Source organism: Somniosus microcephalus, unplaced genomic scaffold, assembly GCF_052327205.1.
Source record: "Somniosus microcephalus isolate GS21.2 unplaced genomic scaffold, FLI_Smic_1.0 unresolved_chr9, whole genome shotgun sequence".
NCBI classification, from domain to species: Eukaryota; Metazoa; Chordata; class Chondrichthyes; order Squaliformes; family Somniosidae; genus Somniosus; species Somniosus microcephalus.
Genome location: NW_028225187.1, coordinates 1,022,747 through 1,037,675, shown reverse-complemented (window position 1 = coordinate 1,037,675; position 14,929 = coordinate 1,022,747). Strand labels below are relative to the sequence as shown.

General features: G+C 49.9%; 1 protein-coding gene across 2 annotated transcripts in view; it reads left to right on the top strand.

Moving 5' to 3' along the window:
• Positions 1 to 14,929, top strand: part of LOC147084201 (uncharacterized) — a 270,376-nt gene that overhangs the window by 24,952 nt on the left and 230,495 nt on the right. The gene's annotated exons all lie outside the window — the stretch shown is intronic.

Below are 14,929 nucleotides of genomic sequence, written 5' to 3'. Positions count from 1 at the left end.
TGGGGAGAAAGGTCAGAGAGAGTCCCATTGACTCAGATACACACTGGTCCTGGAGATGGACTGGGGAGAAAGGTCAGAGAGAGTCCCATTGACTCAGATACACACTGGTCCTGGAGATGGACTGGGGAGAAAGGCCAGAGAGTCCCATTGACTCAGATACACACTGGTCCTGGAGATGGACTGGGGAGAAAGGTCAGAGAGAGTCCCATTGACTCAGATACACACTGGTCCTGGAGATGGACTGGGGAGAAAGGTCAGAGAGAGTCCCATTGACTCAGATACACACTGGTCCTGGAGATGGACTGGGGAGAAAGGCCAGAGAGTCCCATTGACTCAGATACACACTGGTCCTGGAGATGGACTGGGGAGAAAGGTCAGAGAGAGTCCCATTGACTCAGATACACACTGGTCCTGGAGATGGACTGGGGAGAAAGGTCAGAGAGAGTCCCATTGACTCAGATACACACTGGTCCTGGAGATGGACTGGGGAGAGAGAGGTCAGAGAGAGTCCCATTGACTCAGATACACACTGGTCCTGGAGATGGACTGGGGAGAAAGGTCAGAGAGAGTCCCATTGACTCAGATACACACTGGTCCTGGAGATGGACTGGGGAGAGAGAGGTCAGAGAGAGTCCCATTGACTCAGATACACACTGGTCCTGGAGATGGACCGGGGAGAAAGGTCAGAGAGAGACCCATTGACTCAGATACACACTGGTCCTGGAGATGGACTGGGGAGAAAGGTCAGAGAGTCCCATTGACTCAGATACACACTGGTCCTGGAGATAGACTGGGGAGAAAGGTCAGAGAGAGTCCCATTGACTCAGATACACACTGGTCCTGGAGATGGACTGGGGAGAAAGGTCAGAGAGAGTCCCATTGACTCAGATACTCACTGGTCCTGGAGATGGACTGGGGAGAAAGGTCAGAGAGAGTCCCATTGACTCAGATACATACTGGTCCTGGAGATGGACTGGGGAGAAAGGTCAGAGTCCCATTGACTCAGATACACACTGGTCCTGGAGATGGACTGGGGAGAAAGGTCAGAGTCCCGACTCAGATACACACTGGTCCTGGAGATAGACTGGGGAGAAAGGTCAGAGAGAGTCCCATTGACTCAGATACACACTGGTCCTGGAGATGGACTGGGGAGAAAGGTCAGAGAGTCCCATTGACTCAGATACACACTGGTCCTGGAGATAGACTGGGGAGAAAGGTCAGAGAGAGTCCCATTGACTCAGATACACACTGGTCCTGGAGATAGACTGGGGAGAAAGGTCAGAGAGAGTCCCATTGACTCAGATACACACTGGTCCTGGAGATGGACTGGGGAGAAAGGTCAGAGTCCCATTGACTCAGATACACACTGGTCCTGGAGATAGACTGGGGAGAAAGGTCAGAGAGAGTCCCATTGACTCAGATACACACTGGTCCTGGAGATGGACTGGAGAGAAAGGTCAGAGAGTCCCATTGACTCAGATACACACTGGTCCTGGAGATGGACTGGAGAGAAAGGTCAGAGAGAGTCCCATTGACTCAGATACACACTGGTCCTGGAGATGGACTGGAGAGAAAGGTCAGAGAGAGTCCCATTGACTCAGATACACACTGGTCCTGGAGATGGACTGGGGAGAAAGGTCAGAGAGAGTCCCATTGACTCAGATACACACTGGTCCTGGAGATGGACTGGGGAGAAAGGTCAGAGTCCCATTGACTCAGATACACACTGGTCCTGGAGATGGACTGGGGAGAAAGGTCAGAGAGAGTCCCATTGACTCAGATACACACTGGTCCTGGAGATAGACTGGGGAGAAAGGTCAGAGAGTCCCATTGACTCAGATACACACTGGTCCTGGAGATAGACTGGGGAGAAAGGTCAGAGAGAGTCCCATTGACTCAGATACACACTGGTCCTGGAGATGGACTGGGGAGAAAGGTCAGAGAAAGTCCCATTGACTCAGATACACACTGGTCCTGGAGATGGACTGGGGAGAAAGGTCAGAGAGAGTCCCATTGACTCAGATACACACTGGTCCTGGAGATGGACTGGGGAGAAAGGTCAGAGAGAGTCCCATTGACTCAGATACACACTGGTCCTGGAGATAGACTGGGGAGAAAGGTCAGAGAGAGTCCCATTGACTCAGATACACACTGGTCCTGGAGATGGACTGGGGAGAAAGGTCAGAGAGAGTCCCATTGACTCAGATACACACTGGTCCTGGAGATGGACTGGGGAGAAAGGTCAGAGAGAGTCCCATTGACTCAGATACACACTGGTCCTGGAGATAGACTGGGGAGAAAGGTCAGAGAGAGTCCCATTGACTCAGATACACACTGGTCCTGGAGATAGACTGGGGAGAAAGGTCAGAGAGAGTCCCATTGACTCAGATACACACTGGTCCTGGAGATGGACTGGGGAGAAAGGTCAGAGAGTCGCATTGACTCAGATACACACTGGTCCTGGAGATGGACTGGGGAGAAAGGTCAGAGTCCCATTGACTCAGATACACACTGGTCCTGGAGATGGACTGGGGAGAAAGGTCAGAGAGAGTCCCATTGACTCAGATACACACTGGTCCTGGAGATGGACCGGGGAGAAAGGTCAGAGTCCCATTGACTCAGATACACACTGGTCCTGGAGATGGACTGGGGAGAAAGGTCAGAGAGAGTCCCATTGACTCAGATACACACTGGTCCTGGAGATAGACTGGGGAGAAAGGTCAGAGAGAGTCCCATTGACTCAGATACACACTGGTCCTGGAGATGGACTGGGGAGAAAGGTCAGAGAGAGTCCCATTGACTCATACACACTGGTCCTGGAGATGGACTGTGGAGAAAGGTCAGAGAGAGTCCCATTGACTCAGATACACACTGGTCCTGGAGATGGACTGGGGAGAAAGGTCAGAGAGAGTCCCATTGACTCAGATACACACTGGTCCTGGAGATAGACTGGGGAGAAAGGTCAGAGAAAGTCCCATTGACTCAGATACACACTGGTCCTGGAGATGGACCGGGGAGAAAGGTCAGAGAGTCCCATTGACTCAGATACACACTGGTCCTGGAGATGGACTGGGGAGAAAGGTCAGAGAGTCCCATTGACTCAGATACACACTGGTCCTGGAGATGGACTGGGGAGAAAGGTCAGAGAGAGTCCCATTGACTCAGATACACACTGGTCCTGGAGATAGACCGGGGAGAAAGGTCAGAGAGAGTCCCATTGACTCAGATACACACTGGCCCTGGAGGCAGTACACACAGGTTACAAAGTGAAGCAGTTATTGGTGAGAATGAGAGCGGGAAAGTCTGACCACCGAGCACAATTATCCAGCATGAGGCCGTGCAATGGGATGTGAAGTGAGATCAGTTTCTGTCTCTAAACATACAGTCACAGTGAATCTTGTGAATGTTTTAAAGTAAAGGGGTTTGATCTAAGAGGTGACTCTGGGGCTGAGCCCAGCAGATGGACACGTGTCTGTTTGTTAGGTGGGGCTGAACTCACACTGACACCTTCAGATCTCAGTGTTAAAATAGCTCAGATCTGGTGACAATTCAAGGGGAAAGATTGAACAGGGAAACTAATTAAAATCAATTCATTGAACACGATTCAGAGACCAACCTATAGCCTGTGACCAGCAGATACGGAGTATTGTCAGATGGTGAATGCTGAGCACAGCGTTATTATGTAAGAAGTAGGAGCAGGAGTAGGCCACACAGCCCCTAGAGCCTGTTCCACCATTCAATAAGACCATGGCTGATCATCGACCTCAACTCCACTCTCCCGCCCGATCTCCATATCCCTTGATTCCCCTAGAGTCCAGAAATCTATCGATCTCATGCTTGAATATACTCAAAGACTCAGCATTCACAGCCCTCTGGGGCAGAGAATTCCAAAGAGTCACAACCCTCTGAGTGAAGAAATTCCTCCTCATCTCGGTCTTAAATGGCCGACCACTTATCTTGAGACAATGTCCCCTAGTTCTAGACACTCCAGCCTGGGGAAACAACCTCGCAGCATCTACCCTGTCAATCCCCTTCAGAATCTTGTATGTTTCAATGAGATCACCTCTCATTCTTCTAAACTCCAGAGAGTATCGGCCCATTCTACACAATCTCTCCTCATAGGACAACCCTCTCATCCCAGGAATCAATCTAGTGAACCTTCGTTGCACCGCCTCCAAGGCAAGTATATCCTTCCTTAGATAAGGAGACCAAAACTGTGCACAGTGCTCCAGGTGTGGTCTCACCAAGGCCCTGTACAATTGGAGCAAGACTTCCTTACTCTTATACTCCAGGCCCCTTGCAATAAAGGCCAACATGCCATTTGTCTTTCTTATTGCTTGCTCTACCTGCACGCTAGCTTTCTGTGTTTCTTGCACGAGGACACCCAAATCTCTCTGAACACCAACATTTGAAAGTTTCTCACCATTTAAAAAGTATTGTGTTTTTCTATTCTTCCTCACATTTCCCTACATTATACTACATCTGCCACCTGCCTGCCCACTCAATTAGTCTATCTATATCCCTTTGCAGACTCTGTGTTCTCCTCACAGTTTACTGTCCCACCTAGATTTGTATCGTCAGCAAACTTGGATACATTACACTCGGTCCCTTCATCTAGGTCATTAATGTAGATTGTAAATAGCTGAGGCCCCAACACTGATCCTTGTGGCACCCCACTAGTTACAGCCTGCCAACCTGAAAAAGATCCGTTTATCCCTACTCTGTTTTCTGTCCATTAACCAATCCTCTATCCATGCTGCTTTATTACCCCAACCCTAATTAAGAGCCTTAATCTTGTGTAATAGCCTTTTTATGTGACACCTTATTGAATGCCGTTTGGAAATCCAAATATACTACATCCACTGGTTCCCCTTTATCTACCCTGCTAGTTACATCCTCAAAAAACTCTTAATTTGTCAAACACGATTTCCCTTTCATAAAAACCACGTTGACTCTGCTTAATCATGTTATGATTTTTCTAAGTGCCCTGATATAACTTCCTTAACAGTGGATTCCAGCATTTTCCGAATGACTGATGTCGGGCTAACTGGCCTGTCGTTCCCTGTTTTTTCTCTCCCTCCTTTCTTGAATAGCGGTGTTACATTTGCGACCTTCCAATCTGCTGGGACCATCCTAGAATCTCTGGAATTTTGGAAGATCAAAACCAATGCGTCCACTATCTCTTCAGCCACCTCTTTTACAACCCTAGGATGTAGGCCGTCAGGTCCAGGGGATTTGTCGGCTTTTAGTCCCATTAGTTTCTCTAGTACCTTTTCTCTACTTATATTAATTACGTTAAGTTCCTCACCCTCATTAGACCCTTGGTTTCCTGCTATTTTTGATATGCTTTTTGTGTCTTCTACTGTGAAGACAGATACAAAATATTTGTTTAACGTTTCTGCCATTTCCTTATTCCCCATAATCATTTCTCCTGTCTCAGCCTCTAAGGGACCAACGTTTACTTTTACAAATGTCTTCCTTTTTACATACTTGTAGAGGCTCTTACAATCTGCTTTCATATTTCTTGCTAGTTTTCTCTCCTATTTTTTCCCGTAGCAATTTTTTGGTCAACCTTTGCTGGTTTTTGAATCTTTCCCAATCCTCCGGCTTACTATTATTCTTTGCAACATTATAAGCTGCTTCTTTCAATCTAATGCTATCCCTAACTTCTTTAGTTAGGGTGGGAGGCTGGGCCGGGCCAGTGGGTGTGGGGGGCGGAGTGCTGGGCCAGTGTGGGGGGGTGCGGAGTGCAGGGGCAGCAGGGGCCTGGGCCAATAAGGGGGCGGGTATCGGGGCCAGTGAGGGGGCGGGTATCTGGGCCAGTGAGGGGGCGGGGGGCTGGGCCAGTGTAGTAGCGGGGGGCTGGGCCAGTGGGTGGAGGGGGCGGGTATCTGGGCCAGTGAGGTGGTGGGGGGCTGGGCCAGTGGGTGTGGGGGGGGCGGAGGCCTGGGCCAGTGAGGTGGCGGGTATCTGGGCCAGTGAAGGGGCGGGGGGCTGGGCCAGTGAGGTGGCGGGGAGCTGGGCCAGTGAGGTGGCAGGGGGCTGGGCCAGTGGGTGTGGGGGGGCGGAGGCCTGGGCCAGTGTGGGGGGTGGCAGGGACCTGGGCCAGTGAGGTGGCGGGTATCTGGGCCAGTGAAGGGGCGGGGGGCTGGGCCAGTGAAGGGGCGGGGGGCTGGGCCAGTGGGTGTGGGGGGTGGAGTGCTGGGCCAGTGTGGGGGGCTGTGGGGTGCAGGGGCGGCAGGGGCCTGGGCCAGTGAGGTGGCGGGTATCTGGGCCAGTGAGGTGGTGGGGAGCTGGGCCAGTGGGTGTGTGGGGCGGAGGCCTGGGCCTGTGTGGGGGGGTGTGGAGTGCTGGGCCGGAGAGGGCGGGTATCTGGGCCAGTGAGGTGGCGAATGTGGGGGGCGGAGGCCTGGGCCAGTGTTGGGGGGGTGTGGAGTGCTGGGCTGGAGGGGGCGGGTATCTGGGCCAGTGAGGTGGCGGGGGGGCTGAGCCAGTTTGGGGGAGGGGGCGCTGTGCCCGTGGGGGGACGGAGGAACAACATCACTTGAATTTTACAGGATCGGTCAGAAGGTAAGTTCCATGTTGCTGAGCCTCACCAAGTAAATTATGCACTGAATGAGGTGTTTGATAGAAACATAGAAGATAGGAGCAGGAGTCGGCCATTCGGCGCCTCGAGCCTGCTCCGCCATTCAATGAGATCATGGCTGATCATCCAAATTCAGTACCCTGTCCCTGCTTTCTCCCCATATCACTTGATCCCTTTAGCCTTAAGAAATATATCCAACTCCTTCTTGTATATATTTAATGAATTGGCCTCCACTGCCTTCTGTGGTAGAGAATTCCACAGGTTCACCACTCTCTGGGTGAAGAAATTCCTCCTCATTTCTGTCCTAAATGGCTTACCCCTTATCCTTAGACTGTGACCCCTGGTTCTGGACTCCCCCGCCATCGGAAACATCCTCCCTGCATGTAGGCGTGTAGTCCTGTTAGAATTTTATACGTTTCAATGTGTCCTCCTTTGTGAAGACAGAACCAAAGTATGTATTTAATTGGTCTGCCATTTCTTTGTTCCCCATTATAAATGCATGAGGGAGAAAGGAATCTCAGGTTATGCTGATGGGGGTAGATGAAGAGCGCTGGCAGCAGGCTCGTGTGGAACATAAAGTGCCACAGACCACTTGGACTGAACAGCTTGTTTCTCTGCTGTTAATTCCATGTAACACAGGAGGTGACGATGCTGCATTTTCTGAGACAGTTTGGTACAAAGAGAACATCAGAAGCTTTGCTCTAATTTTGTAGCCTGCAACAAGCAAACTGCTCCGGTGGAACTGGGAAATTCCAGTCGCCCAGCCAGAGATTGTGGAATATTCTGTAGAAGTGAAATGAGTTTAAATGTTTCTATAACATTGAATCACAAATAAGGTTTGTGTATTTCACCAGAGGAGGGTTTGATCAGAGACTGGTCCCGTTTGACACGTGGGTGAAGAGTCAGGCAGGAGCATCTCCATCTCCAGCCTCCCTTTCCTCAATGTTTTGCCGCCTCCCGAATTTCTGCCCATCTTTTTCACAGCCTCATGTTTGAATCTCTCCAATCGGGTTTCTGCTCCTGGCACAGCACTGAAATGGCAGTAAACAAAGTCCCAATCGACACATTCTGAGACACTGACCGTGGTAAACCATCCCTCCTCATTCTTCTCGACCTCTGCCGTCTTTGACACGGTCGAGCACGACATCCTCTAACGCCTCACCCCTGTTGTCCAGCTCAGTGGGTCTGTCCTCACTTGGCTCCACTTTTACCCATCCAGTCGTGGCCAGAGAATCTCCATCAATGGCTTCTCTTCCTGCTCCCGCACTGTTCCCTCTGGAGTTCCCCATGGATCTATCCTCGCCCCCTCCTATTTCTCATCTACGTGCTACCCCTTGGAGACAGCCGAAGACAAGTGATCGGCTTTCACATGTACCCTGACGACACTCTGCTCCACATCTCCACCAGCTCTCTCGAACCCTCCGCTGACTCTGCTTTCTCACGCTGCTTGTCCGACGTCCATCTGTGATGAGCTACACATTTCTCCAATTAAACATTGGGAAGACCAAAGACTTGGTCTTTGGCCCCTGCCAGGAATTCTGTTCCCTCCCTGTCTCAATCAGTGTCTCAGATTTAAACATACTGTTCGCACGTGATATCAAGAAACGGTTGAGTGCACTGGATACACGAAAGGCTATGGGCCCCGACAAAATCCCGGCTATCGTGCTGAAGGCTTGTGCCCCAGAACTAGTCACGCCTCTAGCCAAGCTGTTCCAGTACAGCTACAACACTGGCATCTATCCGACAATGTGGAAAACTGCCCAGGTACGTCCTGTCCACAAAAAGCAGGACAAATCCAACTTGGCCAATTACCGCCTCATCAGTCTACCCTCAATTATCAGCAAAGTGATGGATGGTGTCGTCGACAGTGCTATCAAGAGGCACTTACTCACCAATAACCTGCTCAATGATGCCCAGTTTGGGTTCCACCAGGACCACTCGGCTTCCGACCTCATTACAGCCTTGGTCCAAACATGGACAAAGGAGCTGAATTCCTGAGGTGAGGTGAGGTGAGAGTGACTGCCCTTGGCATCAAGGCTGCATTTGACCAACTGTGGCATCAAGGAGCCCTAGTAAAACTGAAGTCAATGGGAATCGGGGAGAAAACGCTCCACTGGCTGGAGTCATACCTAGCACAAAGGAAGATGGCTGTGGTGGTTGGAGGTCAATCATCACAGCCCCAGGGCATCGCTGCAGGAGTTCCTCAGGGCAGTGTCCTAGGCCCAACCATCTTCAGCTGGTTCATCAATGTCCTTCCCTCCAACATAAGGTCAGAAATGGGGATGTTTGCTGATGACTGCACAGTGTTCCACGCCATTCACAACTCCTCAGATAATGAAGCAGTCCATGCCCGCATTCAACAAGACCTGGACGGCGTTCAGGCTTGGGCTTATAAGTGGCAGGTAATGTTCGCACCACAAGTGCCAGGCAATGACTGTCTCCAACATGTAAGAGTCTAACCGCCTCCCCTTGACATTCAACGGCATTTTCATCACCGAACCCCCCACTATCAACATCCTGGGGGGTCACCATTAACCAGAAACTTAACTGGACCAGCCATATAAATACTGTGGCTACAAGAGCAGGTCAGAGGCTGGGTATTCTGCGACGAGTGTCTCACCTCCTGACTCCCCAAAGCCTTTCCACCATCTACAAGGCACAAGTCAGGAGTGTGATGGAATACTCTCCACTTGCCTGGATGAGTGCAGTTCCAACAAGACTCAAGAAGCTCGACACCATCCAGGACAAAGCAGCCCGCTTGATTGGCACCACATCCACCACCTTAAACATTCACTCCCTGCACCACCGGCGTACCGTGGCTGCAGTGTGTACCATCTACAAGATGCACTGCAGCAACTCGCCAAGGCTTCTTCGGCAGCACCTCCCAAACCCGTGACCTCTTCCACCTAGAAGGACAAGGGCAGCAGGCGCATGGCAACACCACCACCTCCAAGTCACGTACATCCTGACTTAGAACTATATCAGCGATCCTTCATCGTCGCTGGTTCAAAATCCTGGAACTCCCTCCCTGACAGCACTGTGGGAGCACCTTCACCACACGGACTACTGCGGTTCAAGAAGGCGGCTCACCACCACCTGCTCGGGGGCAACTAGGGATGGTCAATAAATGCTGGCCTTGCCAGCGATGCCAGATGCCATTAGCTTTAGTTTTATGGGATGGACAATGGAGGCCTGGAACATGGAAAAGGATGCCAGATGAGACTATATCGAATGCTGTGGGAAGGTGAATGATGGACAAGGAAGGGTTACACACCATGGTCACAGTCACAGAGATTGGAGTTTGTGACAGTTCGGGGCAGATTAGATTTACATCGAAACTGCAGCAGAGAAACAGTCCATTCGGCTCTAGTGGTCTATGCTGTGTTTATACTCCACGGGAGCCTCCTCCCACTCTCATTATACCTTTGGTGTGGAGATGCCGGAGTTGGATTGGGGTGGACAAATGTAAGAAGTCACACAACACCAGGTTATAGTCCAACAGCTTTATTTGAAATCACAAGTTTTCGGAGCGCTGCTCCTTCGTCAGGTGAAGTGGAGAAATGCATAAAGACACAGCTTATATAGTCAGAGAATCATGTCAGATGTTTACAGGTAATCTTTCCAACTGCCATTTATCACACCTCGGCAGAGAGATAATCACAGCAGTCAAAGGTGTGAATGGTGTCCAAACAGGTCACTCAGGAAAACATTACATCAAAGAACAATGAGGTGGGGTCACAAGGGATCAAATGTTGCAGATGCTGGGGTCTGTATGACAAACAAAAAAAAGACAAAAAACATTTTTTTTGCTAGAAATCACAGCAGGTCCGGCCGCATCTGTGTAGAGAGAACAAGCCAACGTCGACTCGAGTCTGGATGACCCTGCGTCAGGTGGGGTTACATGTAGCGTGACATGAACCCAAGATCTCGGTTGAGGCTGTCCTCATGGGTGCGGAACTTGGCTATCAGTTTCTGCTTGACGATTTTGCGTTGTCGTGTGTCTCGAAGGCCACCTTGGAGAATGCTTACCCGAAGATCAGAGGCTGAATGTCCTTGACTGCTGAAGTGTTCCCCGACTGGGAGGGAACACTCCTGCCTGGTGATTGTTGCGCGGTGTCCGTTCATCCGTTGTCGCAGTGTCTGCATGGTCTCGCCGATGTACCATGCTCCGGGGCATCCTTTCCTGCAACGTATGAGGTAGACAACGTTGGCCGAGTCACATGAGTATGTACCATGTACCTGGTGGGTGGTGTCCTCACGTGTGATGATGGTATCTGTGTTGATCTGGCATGTCTTGCAGAGGTTGCTGTGGCAGGGTTGTGTGGTGTCGTGGTCGCTGTTCTCCTGAAAGCTGGGTAATTTGCTGCGAATGATGGTCTGTTTGAGGTTAGGCGGCTGTTTGAAAGCGAGTAGTGGAGGCGTGGGGATGGCCTCAGCGAGGTGTTCGTCATCATCAATGACATGTTGAAGGCTGCGAAGAACATGGCGTAGTTTCTCCGCTCCGGGGAAGTACTGGACGATGAAGGGTGCTCTGTTGGTTGTGTCCCGTGTTTCTTCTGAGGAGGTCTATGCAATTTTTCGCTGTGGCATTCTCCAAGGCGGCCTTCGAGACACACGACAACGCAAAATCGTCGAGCAGAAACTGCTAGCCAAGTTCTGCACCCATGAGGACGGCCTCAACCGAGATCTTGGGTTCATGTCACGCTGCATGTAACCCCACCTGACGCAGGGTCATCCAGACTCGAGTCGACATTGGCTTGTTCTCTCTACACAGATGCGGCCGGACCTGCTGTGATTTCCAGCAAAAAAAATGTTTTTTGTCTTTTTTTTGTTTTTCATACAGACCCCAGCATCTGCAATATTTGACCCCTTGTGACCCCACCTCATTGTTCTTTGATGTAATGTTTTCCTGACTGACCTGTTTGGACACTATTCACACCTTTGATTGCTGTGATTATCTCTCTGCCGAGGTGTGATAAATGGCAGTTGGAAACATTACCTGTAAACATCTGACATGATTCTCTGACTATATGCATTTCTCTACTTCACCTGACGAAGGAGCAGCGCTCCGAAAGCTTGTGATTTCAAATAAAGCTGTTGGACTACAACCTGGTGTTGTGTGACTTCTTATAATTACATCTTGACACCGTGTCCACATAGACGTTCGAGGGCGTTAGACTCGTGACACCAATATTAAATAACATTCAGAACGCCGGAGAACCCACCCTCCTGGAGTGGATTGAGCGAGTTTGTCGCACTCCCCTCACTTCAGAAAGAAATGAGCTCATTCACGTTGGACCTAAAAAGGATCGATCAGAGAATGTTCTAAATGGTTAGAAGTTAGGAACTGTGGATGGGCAGAGAGAACGAGGGGTCCACGTAACCTTAACCGCAGAGCGAGGCCGTTCAGGGGTGATGTTAGAAGTTAGGAACTGTGGATGGGCAGAGAGAACGAGGGGTCCACGTAACCTTAACCGCAGAGCTCGGCCGTTCAGGGGTGATGTTAGAAGTTAGGAACTGTGGATGGGCAGAGAGAACGAGGGGTCCACGTAACCTTAACCGCAGAGCGAGGCCGTTCAGGGGTGATGTTAGAAGTTAGGAACTGTGGATGAGCAGAGAGAACGAGGGGTCCACGTAACCTTAACCGCAGAGCTCGGCCGTTCAGGGGTGATGTTAGAAGTTAGGAACTGTGGCTGGGCAGAGAGAACGAGGGGTCCACGTAACCTTAACCGCAGAGCGAGGCCGTTCAGGGGTGATGTTAGAAGTTAGGAACTGTGGATGGGCAGAGAGAACGAGGGGTCCACGTAACCTTAACCGCAGAGCGAGGCCGTTCAGGGGTGATGTTAGAAGTTAGGAACTGTGGATGGGCAGAGAGAACGAGGGGTCCACGTAACCTTAACCGCAGAGCGAGGCCGTTCAGGGGTGATGTTAGAAGTTAGGAACTGTGGATGGGCAGAGAGAACGAGGGGTCCACGTAACCTTAACCGCAGAGCGAGGCCGTTCAGGGGTGATGTTAGAAGTTAGGAACTGTGGATGGGCAGAGAGAACGAGGGGTCCACGTAACCTTAACCGCAGAGCGAGGCCGTTCAGGGGTGATGTTAGGAACTGTGGATGGGCAGAGAGAACTAGGGGTCCACGTAACCTTAACCACAGAGCGAGGCCGTTCAGGGGTGATGTTACAAAGCATTTCTTCAGACACAGTGTAGTGGAAATCTGGAACACTCGCCCTCAAGAAGCTGTTGAGGTTCGGTCAATTGAAAATGACAAAACTGTGATTGATAGATTTGTGTTAGGCAATGGTATTTAGGGATATGGAACCAAGGCGGGGGGATGGAGTTAAGATACAGCTCAGTCATGATCGAATTGAATGGAGGAACAAGCTGGGAGTGAATGAGTGGCCTACTCCTGTTCCGATGTTCCTGTGCCTCTATTTATGAAGCCAATGCTCCCATATACGTTTCTAAAAGCCTTATCGTCCTGTCCTGCCACCGTCAAAGATTTCTGTGTCTATACCCCCAAGTTTTACTGTTCCTGCAACCCCTTTAAATTGTACCAGTTGGTTTAAATTGCATCGCCTCATTCTTCCTTCCAAAATGCAGCATTTCACACTTCTCTGCATTAAATTTCACCGGCCATGTGTCTGCCCATTTCACCAGTGTCTCTATTTCCTCCTGAAGTCTTCTGCTGTCCTCCTCACGGTTTACGACTTTTCCGAGATTCGTGTCATCGACAAACTTTTAAACTATGCCATGTATACCTAAGTCCATGTCACTGAAATAAATCAAAGAGCAGTGGTCCTAATCCCGCCCCCTGGGGACACTGTAAACTTCCCTCCAGTGTGAACAATATCGGTTCACAACTACTGTCTGTTTTCTGTCCCTTCACCAATTTAGTATCCATGCTGCCACTGCTCCTTTAATATCATTGGCTCCAATTTTGTTCACCAGTCTATTATGAGGTACTTTATCAAAGGCCTTCTGAAAGTCCAGAAACAGAACATCAACTGCACTACCTTCATCAACCCTCTCCTATTTCATCCATTGGCTCATTCAAGTCAGCCAGGTTTGATTTGCCTTTAAATAAAATCCATTTTGTCTGTCGCTAATAAACCCATGTTCTTCCAAGTGACGGTTAATTGTGTTTCGGAAATAACACCGATGTTAAGCTGAGTCGCCTGTAGTTATTTGGTTCATCGCGCTCTCCTTTTTTGAACAGGGAAGTAACGTTTGCAGCCCTCCCGTCCTCTGGCACCTTTCCCATATCTAAGGATTGGAAGATTGTGGCAGAGCGGGTGACATTTCTACTTTGAGCCCTGCCAACCAATTTAGTACATCGTCCTAATCGATTTATATCTTGTCCAATTTCTCTACCACCTCCTCCTTTACTGTACGATTGGCAGCATCCTCTCCTTTAGTGAATACGGAGGTAAAGTGTTAATTTAGTACCTCAGCCATGTCCTCTGCTTCCACAAGATGATTGCCTTTTTGGTCAGTAATCGGCCCCACCTTTCCTTGGACTATTCTTTCACGCTTTATATGTTTATAAAAGGCATTAGTGTTCCCTATTATGTTACCACTGATCATTTCTCATACATTCTCCTTGCCCCTCTGTTGCTTTTGTGTGTTTATTACACTAGTGGCAGCGTTAGTGAAACAGCAAAGTACTGAATTTTACAAAGACTCAAACTGGTACTGAATTAACAATCGCTTTTACATTTCCACAGTGGGGAAAGGAAAGGCCGCTGATTGATAGTTATAATGCACGGGCACACACACAAATGGAGAGTTATGATTGTAAAACAGCAGTCAAATCCGCCAGTTGTATATTCATGGTGTTTTCTGAGATCCCAGAGGTTGGGTGATTGGGCAGAAGCGTGGCAGATGCAATATAACATGGATAAATGCGAGGTTGTCCACTTTGGTGTCAAAAACAGAAAGGCAGACTGTTATCTGAATGGCAATAGATTGGGAGAAGGGGAAGTGCAACGAGACCTGGGTGTCCTTGTGCACCAGTCGCTGAAGGTAAGCATGCAGGTGTAGCAGGTGGTGAAGAAGGCAAATGGTATGTTGGCCTTCATAGCAAAAGGGTTTGAGTACAGGAGCAAGGATGTCCTGCTGCAGTTGTACAGGGCCTTGTTGAGACCGCACCTTGAGTACTGTGTGCAGTTTTGGTCGCCTTATCTGAGGAAGGATGTTCTTACCATGGAAGGAGTTCAGTGAAGATTCACAAGGCTGATCCCTGGGATGGCAGGAATGACGTATGAGGAGAGATTGGGTCGATTGGGCTTATACTCGCTGGAGTTCAGAAGAATGAGCGGGGATCTCATCGAAACTTATAAACTTC